The sequence below is a fragment of the Bubalus kerabau genome, chromosome 2, assembly GCF_029407905.1.
Source record: "Bubalus kerabau isolate K-KA32 ecotype Philippines breed swamp buffalo chromosome 2, PCC_UOA_SB_1v2, whole genome shotgun sequence".
In the NCBI taxonomy this organism is placed as follows: domain Eukaryota; kingdom Metazoa; phylum Chordata; class Mammalia; order Artiodactyla; family Bovidae; genus Bubalus; species Bubalus kerabau.
In genome coordinates, this window is record NC_073625.1 from 65441047 (window position 1) to 65458280 (window position 17234).

A 17234-nucleotide genomic window follows, 5' to 3' on the forward strand; every position below is an offset into this window, starting at 1 on the left:
TGATCTAAAACAGGTAGAAGATCAGCCTTTGTGACCCTACATCCCATTCAGGGAAATAAATGGGTATAGCTAAAACAACTGGCAAAAATTACTAACATCTAAGTAAGAGCGTGACAATGCTGGACTCTCTTGGTGATGCAGTGGATAAGAATCTACCTGCCAATGTAGGGGATACAGGTTTGATCCCTGGTCCAGAAGATTCCACACACAATGAGGCAACTAAACCCATGAGCCACAACTACTGAAGCCATCGGGTCGAGAGCCCATGCTCTGCAACAAGAGAAGTCCTCCCACCCTGCCACAACTAGAGAAAGCCGGCACATAGCCAAAACTAAATTTTAAAAAAGTAGTATGGTGATGAGAAAAAAAAATTAATATAAATTTCAGTAGGGCCAAGCTCAAGGGAGTGATCAGAATGATATACTATAGTTTAAAGAAATCTCAGAGGTGAGGCTTGTACTGAAAATTAGGGTATTTGTAAATATAGTTGAAAATATAGTTGTAAATGTAGTTGAAACTCTATTTCCTCTATAGTCACATTTATCACAAAGTAAACAGAAGTGAAACTTTAGAGTCAGTTGGTAGAGTCAAACAAGCCCTTGACTGAATAGACCAGAACCCCAGGGCTTTCTCTGTGCTACTTTACGGTGAGACCCTGGTGAAGGCACCTACCTTTCTTCTTTTTTGTTCTCAACTGGTTTTTTATATAAAAGGACTCTTCAGATTATCTGTTTTCCAATGTCTCCTCCAGTTCCCGGGAATCTGATCTGTCAGTTCTCAGATTCTAGGTCCCCTCTGGTTGAAGAACAAGGCCCGCATTAGCACCAAGTGATCTGTGTGTTTGAACCACCAAAGAGCAGATTCAGTTCAGTTCAGTTCAGTTCAGTCACTCATTCATGTCCGACTTTGTGACCCCATGAATCGCAGCACACCAGGCCTCCCTGTCCATCACCAACTCCCGAAGTTCACTCAGACTCACATCCATCAAGTCGGTGATGCCATCCAGCCATCTCATCCTCTGTCGTCCCCTTCTCCTCCTGCCCCCAATCCCTCCCAACATCAGAGTCTTTTCCAATGAGTCAACTCTTCGCATGAGGTGGCCAAAGTACTGGAGTTTCAGCTTTAGCATCAGTCCTTCCAAAGAACACTCAGGACTGATCTCCTTTAGAATGGACTGGTTGGATCTCCTTGCAGTCCAAGGGACTCTCAAGAGTCTTCTCCAACACCACAGTTCAAAAGCATCAATTCTTCAGTGTTCAGCTTTCTTCACAGTCCAATTCTCACATCCATACATGACCACTGGAAAAACCATAGCCTTGACTAGATGGACCTTTGTTGGCAAAGTAATATCTCTGCTTTTGAATATGCTATCTAGGTTAGTCATAACTTTCCTTCCAAGGAGTAAGCGTCTTTTAATTTCATGGCTGCAATCACCATCTGCAGTGATTTTGGAGCCCAAAAAAATAAAGTCTGACACTGTTTCCATGTTTCCCCATCTATTAAAATGAAGAATTACCTGCAGGGATCTGAGAAGAGCATCATAAAGAGCAGAGATGCCAGATATACACATTCAACCCTGCTACATCATCCAACCCAGGATGGGCTTCTCTGCCAACTCTTCGCCCCATAATTATCTGTTCCCTTATTGTCTCCTCACTGTTCACCAATCATGATGTCAGTGCTGATATCACTGAAGTTTTTGATAATACTGTAGAACACAGCCACTATAATCTTTTAAAGGGCAGTAATTCCATTTTAATTTCCTGAAAATTCTAACTATGATTATACCAAATATACTGGTTATAACACTGGATCACCTTTTTTAAACTGAAACTACCATGTTAAAATAACATCTGAGGCTGTCCGAAATGTAGGAAAATAATTTTCTCTCTTTCCTGATAAGGCCTACTTACTTTCTCTAAATGATAAATATAAATGCCAACTGACTCAGACCATGGACTGTTAACTTTTGGAAAGTAAGAGGAAAATATGGTAATTTTCTATGAGTTAAACATATTCTTTACAATAACAGACTTTTTTCTTGATTGTAATAAATACTACAGTCTATGACTCTTTTCACTTTTTCCTTTTTTATTTACCTCATCTTTATATGGTAAAAGAGAATTCTCTCAAGTTAATACTCATGATCAAAATCCATGACTTTCATCAAAACTCAAGAGTACAGAATCTCCGGAGGATCTTTTCTGAATTTGAAATGGCTCATTGTTTTAGAAAAGGGATTTCCTTAAACTATGTTCTCACATTGTCAAACATATATGTAGACGTTGAGGAATGCTTAGGAAAGGATAAGACTAAAAACATGAGAAAGGTACAGGAGGTTTGGGATACCAATGCCCTGGGCTAAACGCTGACAGCAGAAATATTTCATAGCAATAGCTGTCATCTCAAAGGCCACTTCTTGTAAATTATGTACCTTCCCCTTGCTTTTTAAAAAATCTTCCTGATTCTTTATTTCCTCTTAGTGAGGGTGATTGCATCCTTAACATAGAAGGAGCAAGTGTTCTTGTCTTTGTGGGCAAGAAAGAAAGAGGAAGTTGAAAAGACTCAAGGGGAGAAAAACCATCCATGGAACAGAGTAGTACCAGCCAAAAATGACAAGGCTGCTGCTGCTGCTGCTAAGTCGCTTCAGTCGTGTCTGACTCTGTGCGACCCCATAGACGGCAGCCCACCAGGCTCCCCCGACCCTGGGATTCTCCAGGCAAGAACACTGGAGTGGGTTGCCATTTCCTTCTCCAATGCATGAAAGTGAAAAGTGAAAGTGAAGTTGCTCAGTCGTGTCCGACTCTTAGCGACCCCATGAACTGCAGCCCATCAGCCTCCTCCACCCATGGGATTTTCCACGCAAGAGTACCGGAGTGGGGTGCCATTGCCTTCTCCAAAAATGACAAGGAATTCAGGCTAAATGCCCCAATCGGGCACCAAAACAGAAGGAACACATTGAATCACTCTGGGCCAAGAAAGGACCTTCAGGATTGGCACTGAAAGATCCATATGTAGTTCCCCTATATTCAGAGAGTGCACTGAATTTTTCAGCTTATAATCAAAGGCTCAGTGCTAAGTAAACCTGCCTTTGTTGTACTGCTGGTCCTTTGTATTTATTTCCAGCAAGTGTAGACAGAAATAGCGCCCTAGACTCTTATTTTCTCACTAACTTCCACTGAGAAAATCTGAATTTTGGCTTTACAATCGTCCCTATTTGTATCCCTTTGGCTCTTGACACTGGGTGTTTATTCCTACCAACAGTCTGATGGAAACAGATGAGCATCTGAATTTCAATACTTTTGTAAGCTGGCTCGGCACATAGACACTGAATAAATGCTTTTGCAGATAATATTATTGGAAGACTAAAATTTTAAAAAGTAGGATACCAGGATGTATTAACAGGGGTGCAACTTGCCAGGAGTCAGGAAGCAAACTTCCACTTCTTGGCAAGGGCCACAACCTAATAGAATACGATGTTCAGTGTTTGTCTCTGCAGTTTAAAATGCATATGAGGAAATCTGAGATAGAGGACAGCAAAACAAGTAAAATACACTGAGGGAAAAAAAATGAAAAGCAGTTATTTGGAGAAAAGATTGAAGACACCAAGGTTGTTTAACCTGGAAAAGAAAACCCTAGGGGGAGATTTAAATGACAAATGTCATAGTAAGATAAAAGTTAGCAAAATTATTCTACATCTTGATCGAGGAAATAATGAGAGGAAACGTGCTAAAATCAGAGTGAGGGCAAGAGAACTTGGCTGGACATAAGAAACTCTCAGCTTTGACATTGGAAGTCTGGAGTATACTGTCAAAAAAGTTGTGAAATGTATTGGAAACATCTATAACAATCTAATTGATTGTACTAATTGATGAAGGCATTTTTCTGTCACAAGAATAATATTTAAAATGGATAACTTCTTAAAAGTCTTGGTCTTGAAGCATACTTAAATGAATTTATCTACCTAAAAAGCAAGGTCAGATCAAAATTCCCAGGCCCAAAACATTTTGTTCATAAACTATTTATATTTCTGACACATCGAAGTTTTACCTGATTAGATTTAAGAAGCCTGGCGTTTGTGTTCAATTTTTTTAATCATTTCTATAATGTATTTTTGTCTCTTTTCTAGCATCAGAGTCTCTTTAAAGTAATTAGGGTCCTTTAGGGCTGTAAGGTTATTGAAAAGAAGATAAAGGCATTCTGGATTATAGCACATGAGACATCCAAATTGACTTTGTGGTCAAGGCTTATATCAAAAAGGTAAAAAATAAAACCATCCTCCATTTCTATAACTCATGATCCCTTTCTAGATGAGTTTCCTTCACCACATTAATAACAGCTTACCCCAGGCAGTTTCCTAAGGCCCAAATGAACAAAATGTGGAGGAGAAAAGACAGATAAAGTTAAGAAAGAAGTAAGAATAAAATCTGGTGTCCAGCATGTGTGCTCAGGCATGTCCAACTCTTTGCAACCCCATGGACTATAGCCTGCCAGGCTCCTCTGTCCATGGAATTTTCTAGGCAAGAATACTGGAACAGGCTGCCATTTCCTTCTCCAGGGGAGAGAGTATAAAAGAAGAGTAAGAAGTTTGAACTTTATTTTGATAAGGTGGAGAGAACACTGAAAAGATTTTAGGTAGAGAATCTATCTAATCTAATGTTTATTTTATTGAAATCATTCTGAAAATGCAGAGAATGGAATAGAGTGAGATGAGACCAGAGGTGAGATATAATGATGACTTAAACAGGGTGGTGGCCATCAAGGTGGAGCATGTCAAGTAGTTCCAAAGATATTTACAGGGCACAGTGATTAATTAGATGAAATACAGGGTTGGCAAATGACAAAAAAATCAAGGACAATTCTCAGGTATCTGATTTAAATAAGGTTGGAAGGACAGAGGTACTCCTTTTTCAGCTTGGACACCAAGCCTGAAAGCTCCAAGAGTACATGAGAAGATTTCCGGGCAGTTATACGAACTCCTCAAAACCTTTTTCTTCCTGGATCAAAGGCATTGGCATTCAGTTGAACAAATAGTTGTACTGCCTTTAACATATTTCTGACGTCTTGCTGAGATATCCTTGTTTAATCCTCAAAAGTCACTTGACAAATGTCATGCCTGACAAATGCCCCATAAATCATTTGACAAATGAAGTGCTAGAAACACCAAACCATGCAAGTCTAGAATCCAAATACCCTGACTTGCTTCACAGCACTTTGAATTTTTGTAAAAATTCTATTCCCAAAACTCAAGTGATTTTTCCCCCTAAAGTGCATCATTTCCAAGAGCAAATCAAAACTTCAACTACTCTAAATCTTATGTGCAATAGCAAATCCACTCATTATATGATTTTCAGGTTTCTTTGAAAACTCTAAAATAAGCGGCTTTGGTGGTTTCTGCATTAGCACTCCCCTGATGACTGTATAAGAGTCGTCATGCAGAGTTTTAATTGAATCTGCCTAACACTCTCCTGGAGATTAAAGGTAAGTGTTTCCAAGAGGAAAGAAAAGTAATAGAACAGAAGAGCTTAAAGTCAGGTTGTAAGATTTCAAGAGAAGGGAACAGAACAATTGTATAGCACTTACATCTATGACAATAACAGCACAAACTCTACTAAAGAAACACTTGAATGTTTCCAGGGCTTGTATTCAAGGAAACTATCTCAGAGATGGACAACAGGAGGTCAAGAGTAGCCATGTATTCATTAAATGAATGTCATCTACAATCATATAATGAATCCAGGAATATTATTATTTAATCCCATGACTTGAGGCAGGTGAGTTTATTTAAGGGAAAGAAAAGAAAGCATAAATTTATTTTTAAACTGGCCATTTTGATTCAACTGGTCAAGGTGATAGACTGAAAGTTTCTTAGAAGAGAATTCCTCCTTTGTATAAAATTTCTTAATGACATGTTTTATTTATGGCCATTTTGGAGTAAATCAAATGGAGACAAACATCTTTTATTCATAATGCTTAACAAAAAGTTTTTTTTCAAACATATATAAAATATTCAACTTGCAACTGAAAAGCCAAGGATGTGACACAATTAGGCTGCACTTCCAGAATATATATGCTTTTATACTTCTTACCCAGACAATTTAATCTGGAAGACTTATTGAGCCAATGTATTATCCAGCATGACTCTGCAGCTTTCTAGAAATTGGGTCCAAAAGTCAGTTAAATTACATCTGGGAACTGGGAATCCATTTCCCTCCAGAAATTATTTTTTAAAAAAAGAAGCAAAGTGTAGACTGTTGTAAGAAGCTTCATGTCTCTCGCATGTCAATGTTGTAACCATCATTAACACTGTACTTGGGGTTTATAAGACTGGTGAAATCAGTACCCAGTCAGAAAAAGAAAGCTGAAAGTTATTCAAGTTGTTACATAAAGAGACATTCTAAGTCCATATTCAAATTCAGCATTCCATAGAGTTATATATAGCTTCCCTGGTGGCTCAGACGGTAAAGCGTCTCCCTGCAATGTGGGAGACCCGAGTTCGATTCCTGGGTCGGGAAGATCCCCTGGAGAAGGAAATGGCAATCCACTTCAGCACTCTTGCCTGGAAAATCCCATGGACGGAGGAGCCTGATAGGCTACAGTCCATGGGGTTATATATACCCCATGAAGCAGTTTTCAATCACACAATAGTAATCTAATAATCTGTGAGTTATTTGTCTATATTCACACCAAGTAATACATTCCCAAAGTGAGAAATGCTTCCCACAGTCTTTACTAAACACATACTAAGCACCTCCCATGTGAGGAGAGGGGACCACAGGGTGAAAGCAATAGAGAGCTAGAGTCCATGTTTCCAACTTAGCATTAGGTTGATTCCTATGTTATGCCCCTAATTTAGCAGGCTAAGGAGAACTCTAAAAGTTTCCAGCCAGCAATGAAGCAACTGCATGGAGGATCATTATTATTTGATAAAAACATAAGTTTCTAAAACAGTCTAAAAATCTGATTTCATATTCATCTTTGGCCAGTAGAAGTCAACCAGTTAACTCTCAATTAGTTCAACACATACAGAATAAGGTTTATAAAAAAATAAATCATTAAATCTCTATTTCTAAGAAGTTAGTCAACATGCCCACCACTTACACCCCACTAGCCAATGTCAGATGGATATCAATAAAGAAAATGAAACATGTTTCTCAGCAAAAATGAATTTGGGGGCAGGGAAGGGAGGTAACAAACAACTACATATGGTTATATAAACATATAACTCTAAACTTCTGCTCTTTCTAACCTTGGAAAAGTGGAGTATACTTGGATCTCAAAAGGAAACTACAGGAACAATATGACCCTTGGTGATGGTGGCTTAGTGACAGTCACTCAGTCATGTCCAGCTCTGCAAGTCTGTAAAGGGTACCCTGCCAGCCTCCTCTGTTTATGGGTTTTCGCAGGCAAGAATACTGGAGTAGGTTGCCATTCCTTCTCCAGGGAATCTTCTCAACCCAGGGATTGAACCCAGGTCTCCTGCATTGCAGGTGGATTCTTTACCAACTGAGCAACTAGGGAAGCCAATATGATCCTTAAGAGCATGCTATTCTGCATTAACATCTATTCAAGATTAACTTCCACACCAGGACAAATAAACATTCATATAAAAGAGAAAATTCCACAGTTCTCACATCAAGGACCGACAGTGTCAACTGGACAATACAACTGGCCTAAGAAAGGGTCCTTTCAAAAGAATTGCTTTAAAAAGTCACTTTGAAAAGTTTTAAAATTAATTTAACTAACTACTCAGTTTCTCTACCACATATCGAATAGTGTCAGGTCCTAACACACAAACATGGCTACAGCTTAAAAGAAAAAAAATTTTTCACAAGCTTATTTTTCATTTCATTCTGCAGCCTCCTTATAGTAAGAAGAAATAAAAATTTGTCCTCTGCAGACATACCTTCTTTATGCTTTACATTATTATTCTTTGTAGATTGTATAGATATTGTGTTTCTTACAAATTAAAGGTTTGTGGCAACTCTGCTTCAATCAAGTCTATTGGCACAATTTTTCCAAAATTATTCACTCACTTTGTCTCTCTGAATCACATTTTGGTAATTCTTGCAATATTTCATATGCTTCACCAGCAAAAGATTAAACTAATTGAAGATTCAGATGATGGTTAGCATTTTTTAGCAATAAGCAATCTTTTAATTAAGACAGACACTTTTTTTAGACATAATGCTACTGTATACTTAATAGACTGCAGTACAGTATATACAGAACTTTAACATACACTCATAAACCAAAAATTTGCATGATTTGCTTTATCACAATATTCACTTTATTGTGGTAATCTAGAACAATTTCTCAGAGAAGGAAATGGCAGTTTAGTTCAGTTCATTCACTCAGTTGGGTCTGACTCTTTGCGACCCCATGAACCTCAGCACGCCAGGGCCCCCTGTCCATCACCAACTCCCAGAGTTCACCAAAACCCATGTTCATCAAGTCGGTGATACCATCCAACCATCTCATCCTCTGTCGTCCCCTTCTCCTCCTGCCCTCAATCTTTCCCAGCATCGGAATCTTTTCAAATGAGTCAGCTCTTCACATCAGGTGGCCAAAGTATTGGAGTTTCAGCTTTAGCATCAGTCCTTCCAAAGAACACCCAGGACTGATCTCCTTTAGGATGGACTGGTTGGATCTCCTTGCAGTCCAAGGGACTCTCAAGAGTCTTCTCCAACACCACAGTTCAAAAGCATCAATTCTTCAACACTCAGCTTTCTTTATAGTCCAACTCTCACATCCATACATGACTACTGGAAAAACCATAGCTTTAACTAGACAGACCTTTGTTGGCAAAGTAACGTCTCTGCTTTTTAATATGCTGTCTAGGTTGGTCATAACTTTCCTTCCAAGGAGTAAGTGTCTTTTAATTTCATATCTGCAATCAACATCTGCAGTGATTTTGGAGCCCAGAAAAATAAAGTCTGACACTGTTTCCACTGTTTCCCCATCTATTTGCCATGAAGTGATGGGAACAGATGCCATGATCTTTATTTTCTGAATGCTGAGCTTTAAGCCAACTTTTTCACTCTCCTCTTTTACTTTCATCAAGAGGCTCTTTAGTTCTTATTCACTTTCTGCCATAAGGGTGGTGTCATCTGCATATCTGAGGTTATTGATATTTCTCCCAGCAATCTTGATTCTAGCTTGTGCTTCCTCCAGCCCAGCGTTTCTCATGATGTGCTCCGCATATAAGTTAAATAAGCAGGGTGACAATATACAGCCTTGACATATTCCTTTTCCTATTTGGAACCAGTCTGTTGTTCCATGTCCAGTTCTAACTGTTGCTTCCTGACCTGCATACATTTCTTAGAGAAGGAAATGGCAACCCACTCTGGTATTCTTGCCTTGAAAATCCCATGAGCAGAGGAGCCTGGGAGGCTATAGTCCATGGTGTTGCAAAAGAGTTGGACACAACTTAGTGACTAAACAACAACAGCAACAACAAGAACCATTTCTTACATGTTATAGTCATCGGTAAGTCTGACATCCAGATCTCACAATCCAACCAAAAAAATGAAGTTCAGAAGCTAAGGCTCCAGTGATGTTATGATAACATAGACTTCTATTGTAAGTGATCTCCAAACACCACAATAATGTCTTTGTTTAAGCCTAATGATCCCAGTTTTAGCAGAACTGGGATCCTAACACCAAACCACCCTTGAATATTTCCTCATCTATCATACCAACCATTTCATGCAATTATTCTTCTAGTTGGAAACTTGGACAGAGACTAGGGATGTCTATTACTGGCATAATGCTGCTGCTGCTAAGTCACTTCAGTCGTGTCTGACTCTGTGCGACCCCATAGACAGCAGCCCACCAGGCTCCCCTGTCCCCGGGATTCTCCGGGCAAGAACACTGGAGTGGGTTGCCATTTCCTTCTCCAGTGCATGAAAGTGAAAAGTGAAAGTGAAGTCGCTCCATCGTATCCAACTCTTAGCGACCCCATGGACTGCAGCCTACTAGGCTCCTCCGCCCATGGGATTTTCCAGGCAAGAGTACTGGAGTGGGTTGCCATTGCCTTCTCTGACCAGGATAATGCTAGGTAACAAAAAATATAGGTCAGCTGTAACCTTTAGGTAATTTTAGTTGAGTTGATAAAGAGTCAGTACAGGTGCTATAACTGATATAATAGACTGAGTAGCTTATACAGAGCAGAAATTTAGTTCTCACTTTTCTGAAATGTGGGAAGTCCAGAATCAAGGTGTCAACAGATTCAGTGTCTTGTGAGAGCTCACTTCATGGTTCACAGATAGCTGTTATCTTGCCTTGTCCTCACATGGAAGAAGCGATGAGGGAACTCTCTGGGGTCTATTTTAGAAAGACACTAATCCCATTTATAAGGGCTCCCTCCTTATGACTTGATCACATCCCAAAGGCCCCACTTTCACAATACCAATGGAGATTAGGTTTCAATTCACAAATTTCGGTCAGGGATACAACATTGTCTATAATATATTTATATATCATTTTAATTACACAAGTAAATCATGACTTAACATTATAACATTTAAATATTTCAGATAAGATAAAAATTCCCCTCTGAGTAACACTTTCCTATCACTGAACAGGGATAACCCCTATTTTTGCAGCTTCTGCTCACACCCTATTCTAATCCTTCCACCTCAGTGTTATGAAGAAGTGCAGACCAACTAGCCAGAAAATGAGAAATCATCTGGAAAACTGAGGAGTCTCAGCCGACATCCAGGAACAACTGCTACACATCTGAGTGAAGACAACCTGGACCCTCCAGCCACAATGGAGCCTTCAGGTAACTACAGCTTAAATGATCCCAGGTGATGATAAGAACTTCCCAGATTTCCAACCTACAGATAACAAGAATTAATAATACACTGCTTTAAGTAATCAGGTTTCAGACTTCCTTATTACACAGCAGCAGATAACTAAAATGAATCCTTTTTCTACTAGGCTAGTTCTTACTCCTTTTTAGAATGTTGTTTTAACTTTTTCTTCTGAAATACTCCTTTTTAGATGCCACAAATAATTTTTCCTAGCCTGTCAGTTGTATCAGTATTCATCAAGAAAAATACAACCAGTAGGAAATATCTATTAACAGGGTTAATGCAAGGAATTGGCTTATGCAATTGTAGAGGTGGCCTAGGTAAGTTCAAAACCACAGGGCAGGCCACTTCAAATGAACAGAAGCTGCAGTCCATGGGGCACCATTTCCTCTCCTTCAAGGAAACCTTAATTCTACTCTTAAGGACTTCCAATGGATTAAATCAGGCCCATCTACATAATCTAAAATAATCTCCTTTACCTAAAGTCAACTAATTACGGATTTTAATAGCATCTGCAAAATTCCTTCACAGCAATACCTAGATTAATGTTAGAATAAATAATCTAAACTGTAGCTAACCCAAGTGGACATGTAAAATTGACCATCACATTTGCTTAAACTTATTTGGTGCCTTTAGTCAAAATTAAGTTTTTTATTCTGATGTAATCAAATGTGTCAAGCTTCTAACTTATGTTTTCCGTGATCATGTTTAAAAACAATTTTGGGGGTCTGGGTCAAGATAATAGGTTAGGAGACCCTGAGCTCAACTCCTTCCATGGGCATACAAAAATTACAGCTACTTAAAGAGCAACTGTGGGTTCCCTCGTGGCTCAGATAGTAAAGAATCTACCTGCAATGCAGGAGACCCAGCTTCAATCCCTGGTTTGGGAAGATCCCCTAGAGAAGGGAATGGCAACCCACTCTAGTATCCTTGCCTCGAGAATTCCATGGACAGAGGAACCTGGTGGGCTACAGTCCATGGGGTGGCAAAGAGTCAGACACAACTGACCAACCTACACACACACAACACAACAAAGAGCAACTGTCTCTGACAACAAGCTGAAAGCTAGCAGAAAAGATTTTCTACAGCTAGAAATATAAAGAAAGAGTCACAGTGAAATGGGTAGGAAGAATGGAGATATGGTTTAGTTAGGATCCACAACCTCAGCACAGTAACACACAAATGGGAGGAAAAAACACAACCAGGGAGTTCCTCCTCCAGAAGTAGAGAATCTGATCCTCGTATCAGGGTTCCCACCCACTGGGAAGACAAGCCCTCAAAATGTCTGTCTTTGAAAACAAGCAGGGCTTACATTCAGGATACCCAAAGAGCTGTAGGAAACCTAGGCTCTACTCCTGAAGGGTGCATTAAAAAACTCACTCACTCTGAATCACTATTTGCAGATGACATGATACTTTAAACAGAAAACCTTAAGTGAAAAAAAAAAAAGTATAAGTCACTCAGTTATGTTTGACTCTTTACGACCCCATGGACCATAGCCCACTAGGCTCCTCTGTCCATGGAATTCTCCAGGCAAGAATATTGAAGTGTGGTGCCATTCCCTTCTCCAAGGGAATCTTTCCTTAAATTCCTCACCAAAAAAAAAAAAAAAAAATTAAAACTAATACATTCACAAAGTTGCAACAGACAAGATTTATATAGAGAATATATATAGAGAGATTTATATATAGTGTTTTTCTGTACACTAATAATAAATAGAAAGTAAAAAAAAAAATCCTATTTAAAATTGCATCAAGAAGAACAAAATACCTAGGAATAAATTTAAGTAAGGAAGTGAAAGACCTATACTCTGAAAACTATAAAATACTGATGAAGAAAATTGAAGATGATATAAAGAAATGGAAAGATGCCCTATGATCTTGGATTGAAAGAATTAATACTGTAAAAATGGCCATACTCCCCAAAGCAACTTATAGATTTAATGTGATCCCTACCCAAATACCCATGACATTTTTCTCACAATTAGAACAAATAATCCTAATATCCATATAGAACTACAAAAGACCCCAAACTGCCAAAGCAGTCTTGAGAAAAAAGAACAAAGCTGGGATATCATGCTCCTTGACTTCAAACTAAACTACAAAGTTACTGACAAGAGGTTAATTTCCAAAATATATAAGTAGTACATACAACTCAATATCAAAAAAAAAATCCAACAAAATAAATGGGCAGAAGATCTGAATAGACATTTTTCCAAATAAAACATACAGATGGCCAACAGGCACATGAAAAGATGCTCAACATTTCTAATAATCAGAGAAATTCAAACAAAAACAAATATATCACCTCAAACCTGCCAAAATGGCTCTCATCAAGCAAATAAATGTTGGCAAGAATGTAGAGGAAAGGAAGTATAAGCTGATGCATCCACCATGGAAGACAATATGGAGGTTCCTCAAAAAACTAAAAATAGAACTACCACATGATCCAGCAATTCTACCACTGCATATATAGCTAAAGAAAATGAGAACACTAATTAAAAAGATACAGGTACCCCAATGTTCATAGCAGCAGCATTATTTACAATTGCCAAGATACAGAAGCAATATAAGTGTCCATCAATGAATGAGCAAAGAAGATGTGGTGTGGTATGGTGCATGTGCGTGTATATTTTGTAATACTATTCAGCCATAAAAAGAATGAAATATTGCCATCTGCAAAAATGGATAGGCTATATGCTATAAGGATATCTATTGCACAGGACAGGGAATGTAGTCAATATTTTATAATAACTATAAATGGAGAATGGGGCTTCCCAGATGGCTCAGTGGTAAAGAATCTGCCTGCCAATACAGGAGACATAAAAGACACGAGTTCAATCCCTGAGTCTGGGAAGATGCCCTGGAGGAGGAAATGGCAACCCACTCCAGTATTCTTGCCAGGAGAATTCTATAGACAGAGGAACCTGAAGGGGTATATAGTCCACAGGGTTGCAGAGAGCAGGCACGATTGAGGGACTGAGCACTGGGCACATGTAAATGGAGAATAACTTTTAAAAATTGTAAATCACTGCATTGTACACCTGTACCTTATTTAATATGTGCATCAACTATACTTAAATTTTTTTAAAAATTCAAATGGATAAAGAAGACGTGATACAAACACACACACACATACACAAAATGGAATTCTCAGTTCAGTTCAGTTCAGTCGCTCAGTCATGTCTGACTCTTTGCGACCCCATGAATCATAGCACGCCAGGCCTCCCTGCCACCACCAACTCCCGGAGTTCACTCAGACTCATGTCCATCGAGTCAGTGATGCCATCCAGCCATCTCATCCTCTGTCATCCTCTTCTCGTCCTGCCCCCAATCTCTCCCAGCATCAGGGTGTTTTCCAATGAGTCAACTCTTCACATGAGGTGGCCAAAGTATTAGAGTTTCAACCTCAGCATCAGTCCTTCCAATGAACAGCCAGGACTGATCTTTAGAACAGACTGGTTGGATCTCCTTGCAGTCCAAGGGACTCTCAAGAGTTTGCCTTGATTCATGGACCTAAGATTCCAGGTTCCTATGCAATATTGCTCTTGACAGCATCAGACCTTGCTTCTATCACCAGTCACATCCACAACTGGGTATTGTTTTTGCTTTGGCTCCATCCCTTCATTCTTTCTGGAGTTATTTCTCCACTGATCTCCAGTAGCATATTGGGCACCTACCAACCTGGGGAGTTCCTCTTTCAGTATCCTATCATTTTGCCTTTTCATACTGTTCATGGGGTTCTCAAGGCAAGAATACTGAAGTGGTTTGCCATTCCCTTCTCTAGTGAACCACACTTTGTCAGACCTCTCCACCATGACCCATCTGTCTTGGGTGGCCCCACACAGCATGACTTAGTTTCACTGAGTTAGAGAAGGCTGTGGTCCATGTGATCAGATTGGCTAGTTACTCAGCAATAAAAAAGAATGACATTTTTCTATTTGCAACAACATGATGTACCTGGAGGATACTGTGCTTAGTGAAATAACTCAGACAAAGAAAGGCAAATACTATGGGTTGGCCAAAACATCCATTAATTTTTTTTTTCTATAAGAGGGCTCTAGTAGAGCACTTTGCTGTCTTTAACTTTATTCAAAACAGTTTTGTAAGATTATGACATAAAATCAGCATGCATTTTTAAAAAATCAAAATTTTCGAATTTTTTTGTAGCCATTTTAGTATTGAAGATAAATGAAAGAAACAACATTTTGGCATATTATGCTTTATTATTTCAAGAAAGGTAAAAATACAACCAAACAGAAAAAAATAAAAAGATCTGTGCAATGTATGGAGAAGGTGCTGAGACTGATCAAACGTGTCAGTAGTTTCATGCTGGAGACTTTTCACCGGGCAATGTTTCATGGTCAAGAAGACCAGCTGAAATTGATAGTGATCAAATCAAGACATTAACTGAGAGCAATCATATGACACCACACAGGAAATAGCTGACATACTCAAAGTATCCAAATTAAGCACTGAAAAATCATTAATGATTTGCACAAGCTTGGTTATGTTAATCGCTTTGATGTTTGGGTACCACACGAGTTAAGCTGAAAAAAACTTTCTTGACCATATTTCCACATGCAATTCTCTACTTAGACATGATGAAAACGTTCTGTTTTTAAAGCACATTGTGACAAGCAATGAAAAGTGGATATTGTACAATAATGTGGAACTTAAGAGATCATGCAGCAAGTGAAATGAACCACCATCAACCACACCAAAGGCCAGTCTTCAACCAAAGAAGCTGACATTGTGTATATGGTGGGATTGAAAGGGAGTCCTCTATTTTGTGCTCCTTCCAGAAAACCAAATGATTAATTCCAACAAATACTACTCCCAATTAGACCAACTGAAAGCAACACTCGATGAAAAGCATCCAGAATTAGTCAACAGAAAATGTGTAATCTTCCATCAGGACAGGGCAAAACTGATTTTTTTTTTCTATGACCAGGCAATATCTGTTACAGCTTGGCTAGGAAATTTTAAATCATCCACCATATTCACCAGACACTGTACCTCTGCATTTCCATTTATTTCACTCTGTACAAAAATATCTTAATGGAAAAATTTTCCATTCCCTGGAAGACTGTACAAGACACTTGGAACAGTTCTTTGCTCAAAAAGATAAAAAAAGTTTTGGCAAGATGAAATTATGAAATTGTCTGAAAAATGGCAGAAGGTAGTGAAATAAAACAGTGAACACATTCGTTGCTCAATAAAATTCTTGATGAAAATGAAAAATGTGTCTTAAAAACTGAAGCAACATTTTGGCCAACCCAATATGGCTCAAAACTCTCCAAATGAGGCTTCAATAGTATGTGAATTGAGAACTTCCAGATGTTCAAGCTGGATTTAGAAAACGCAGAGGAACCAGAGATCAAATTGCTAACATCCACTAGATCACGAAAAAAGCAAGAGAGTTCCAGAAAAACATCTACTTCTGCTTTATTGACTATGCCAAAGCCTTTGACTGTATGGATCACAACAAACTGGAAAATTCTTCAAGAGATGGGAATACTAGACCACCTTACCTACCTTCTGAGAAACCTGTATGCAGGTCAAGAAGCAACAGTTAGAACTGGACATGGAACAACAGACTGGTTCCAAATTCAGAAAGAAATATGTCAAGGCTGTATATTGTCACTCTGCTTATTTAACTTATATGCAGAGTACATCAGATGAAATGCCAGGCTGGATAAAGAACGAGTTGGAATCAAGATCTCCAGAAGTATCAATAACCTCAGATATGCAAATGACACCACACTTATGGCAGAAAGCAAAGAAGAACTAAGGAGCCTCTTGATGAATGTGAAAGAGGAGAGTGAAAAAGCTGGCTTAAAAACTCAGCATTCAAAAATGAAGATCATGGCATCCGGTCCCATCACTTCATGGCAAATAGATAGGGAAATAATGGAAACAACGACACACTTTCTTTTCTTGGGCTCCAAAATCACTGCAGATGGTGACTGTAGCCACGAAATTAAAAGACACTTGCTCCTTGGAAGAAAAGCTACGACCAACCTAGACAGCATATTAAAAAGCAGAGACATTACTTTGCCAACAAAGGTCCATCTAGTCAAACTATGGTTTTTCCAGTAGTCATGTCTCACATGGATGTGAGAGTTGGACCATAAAGAAGGCTGAGCACCAAAGAATTGATACTTTTGAACTGTGGTATTGGAGAAGACTCTTGAGAGTCCCTTGGACTGCAAGGAGATCCAACCAGTCCATCCTAAAGGAAATCAGTCCTGAATATTCACTAGAAGGACTGATGCTGAAGCTGAAGCTCCAATACTTTGGCCACCTGATGCAAAGAACTGACTCACTTGAAAAGACCCTGATGCTGGGAAAGATTGAAGGCAGGAGGAGAAGGGGATGACAGTGGATGAGATGACTGGATGACATCACCAACTCG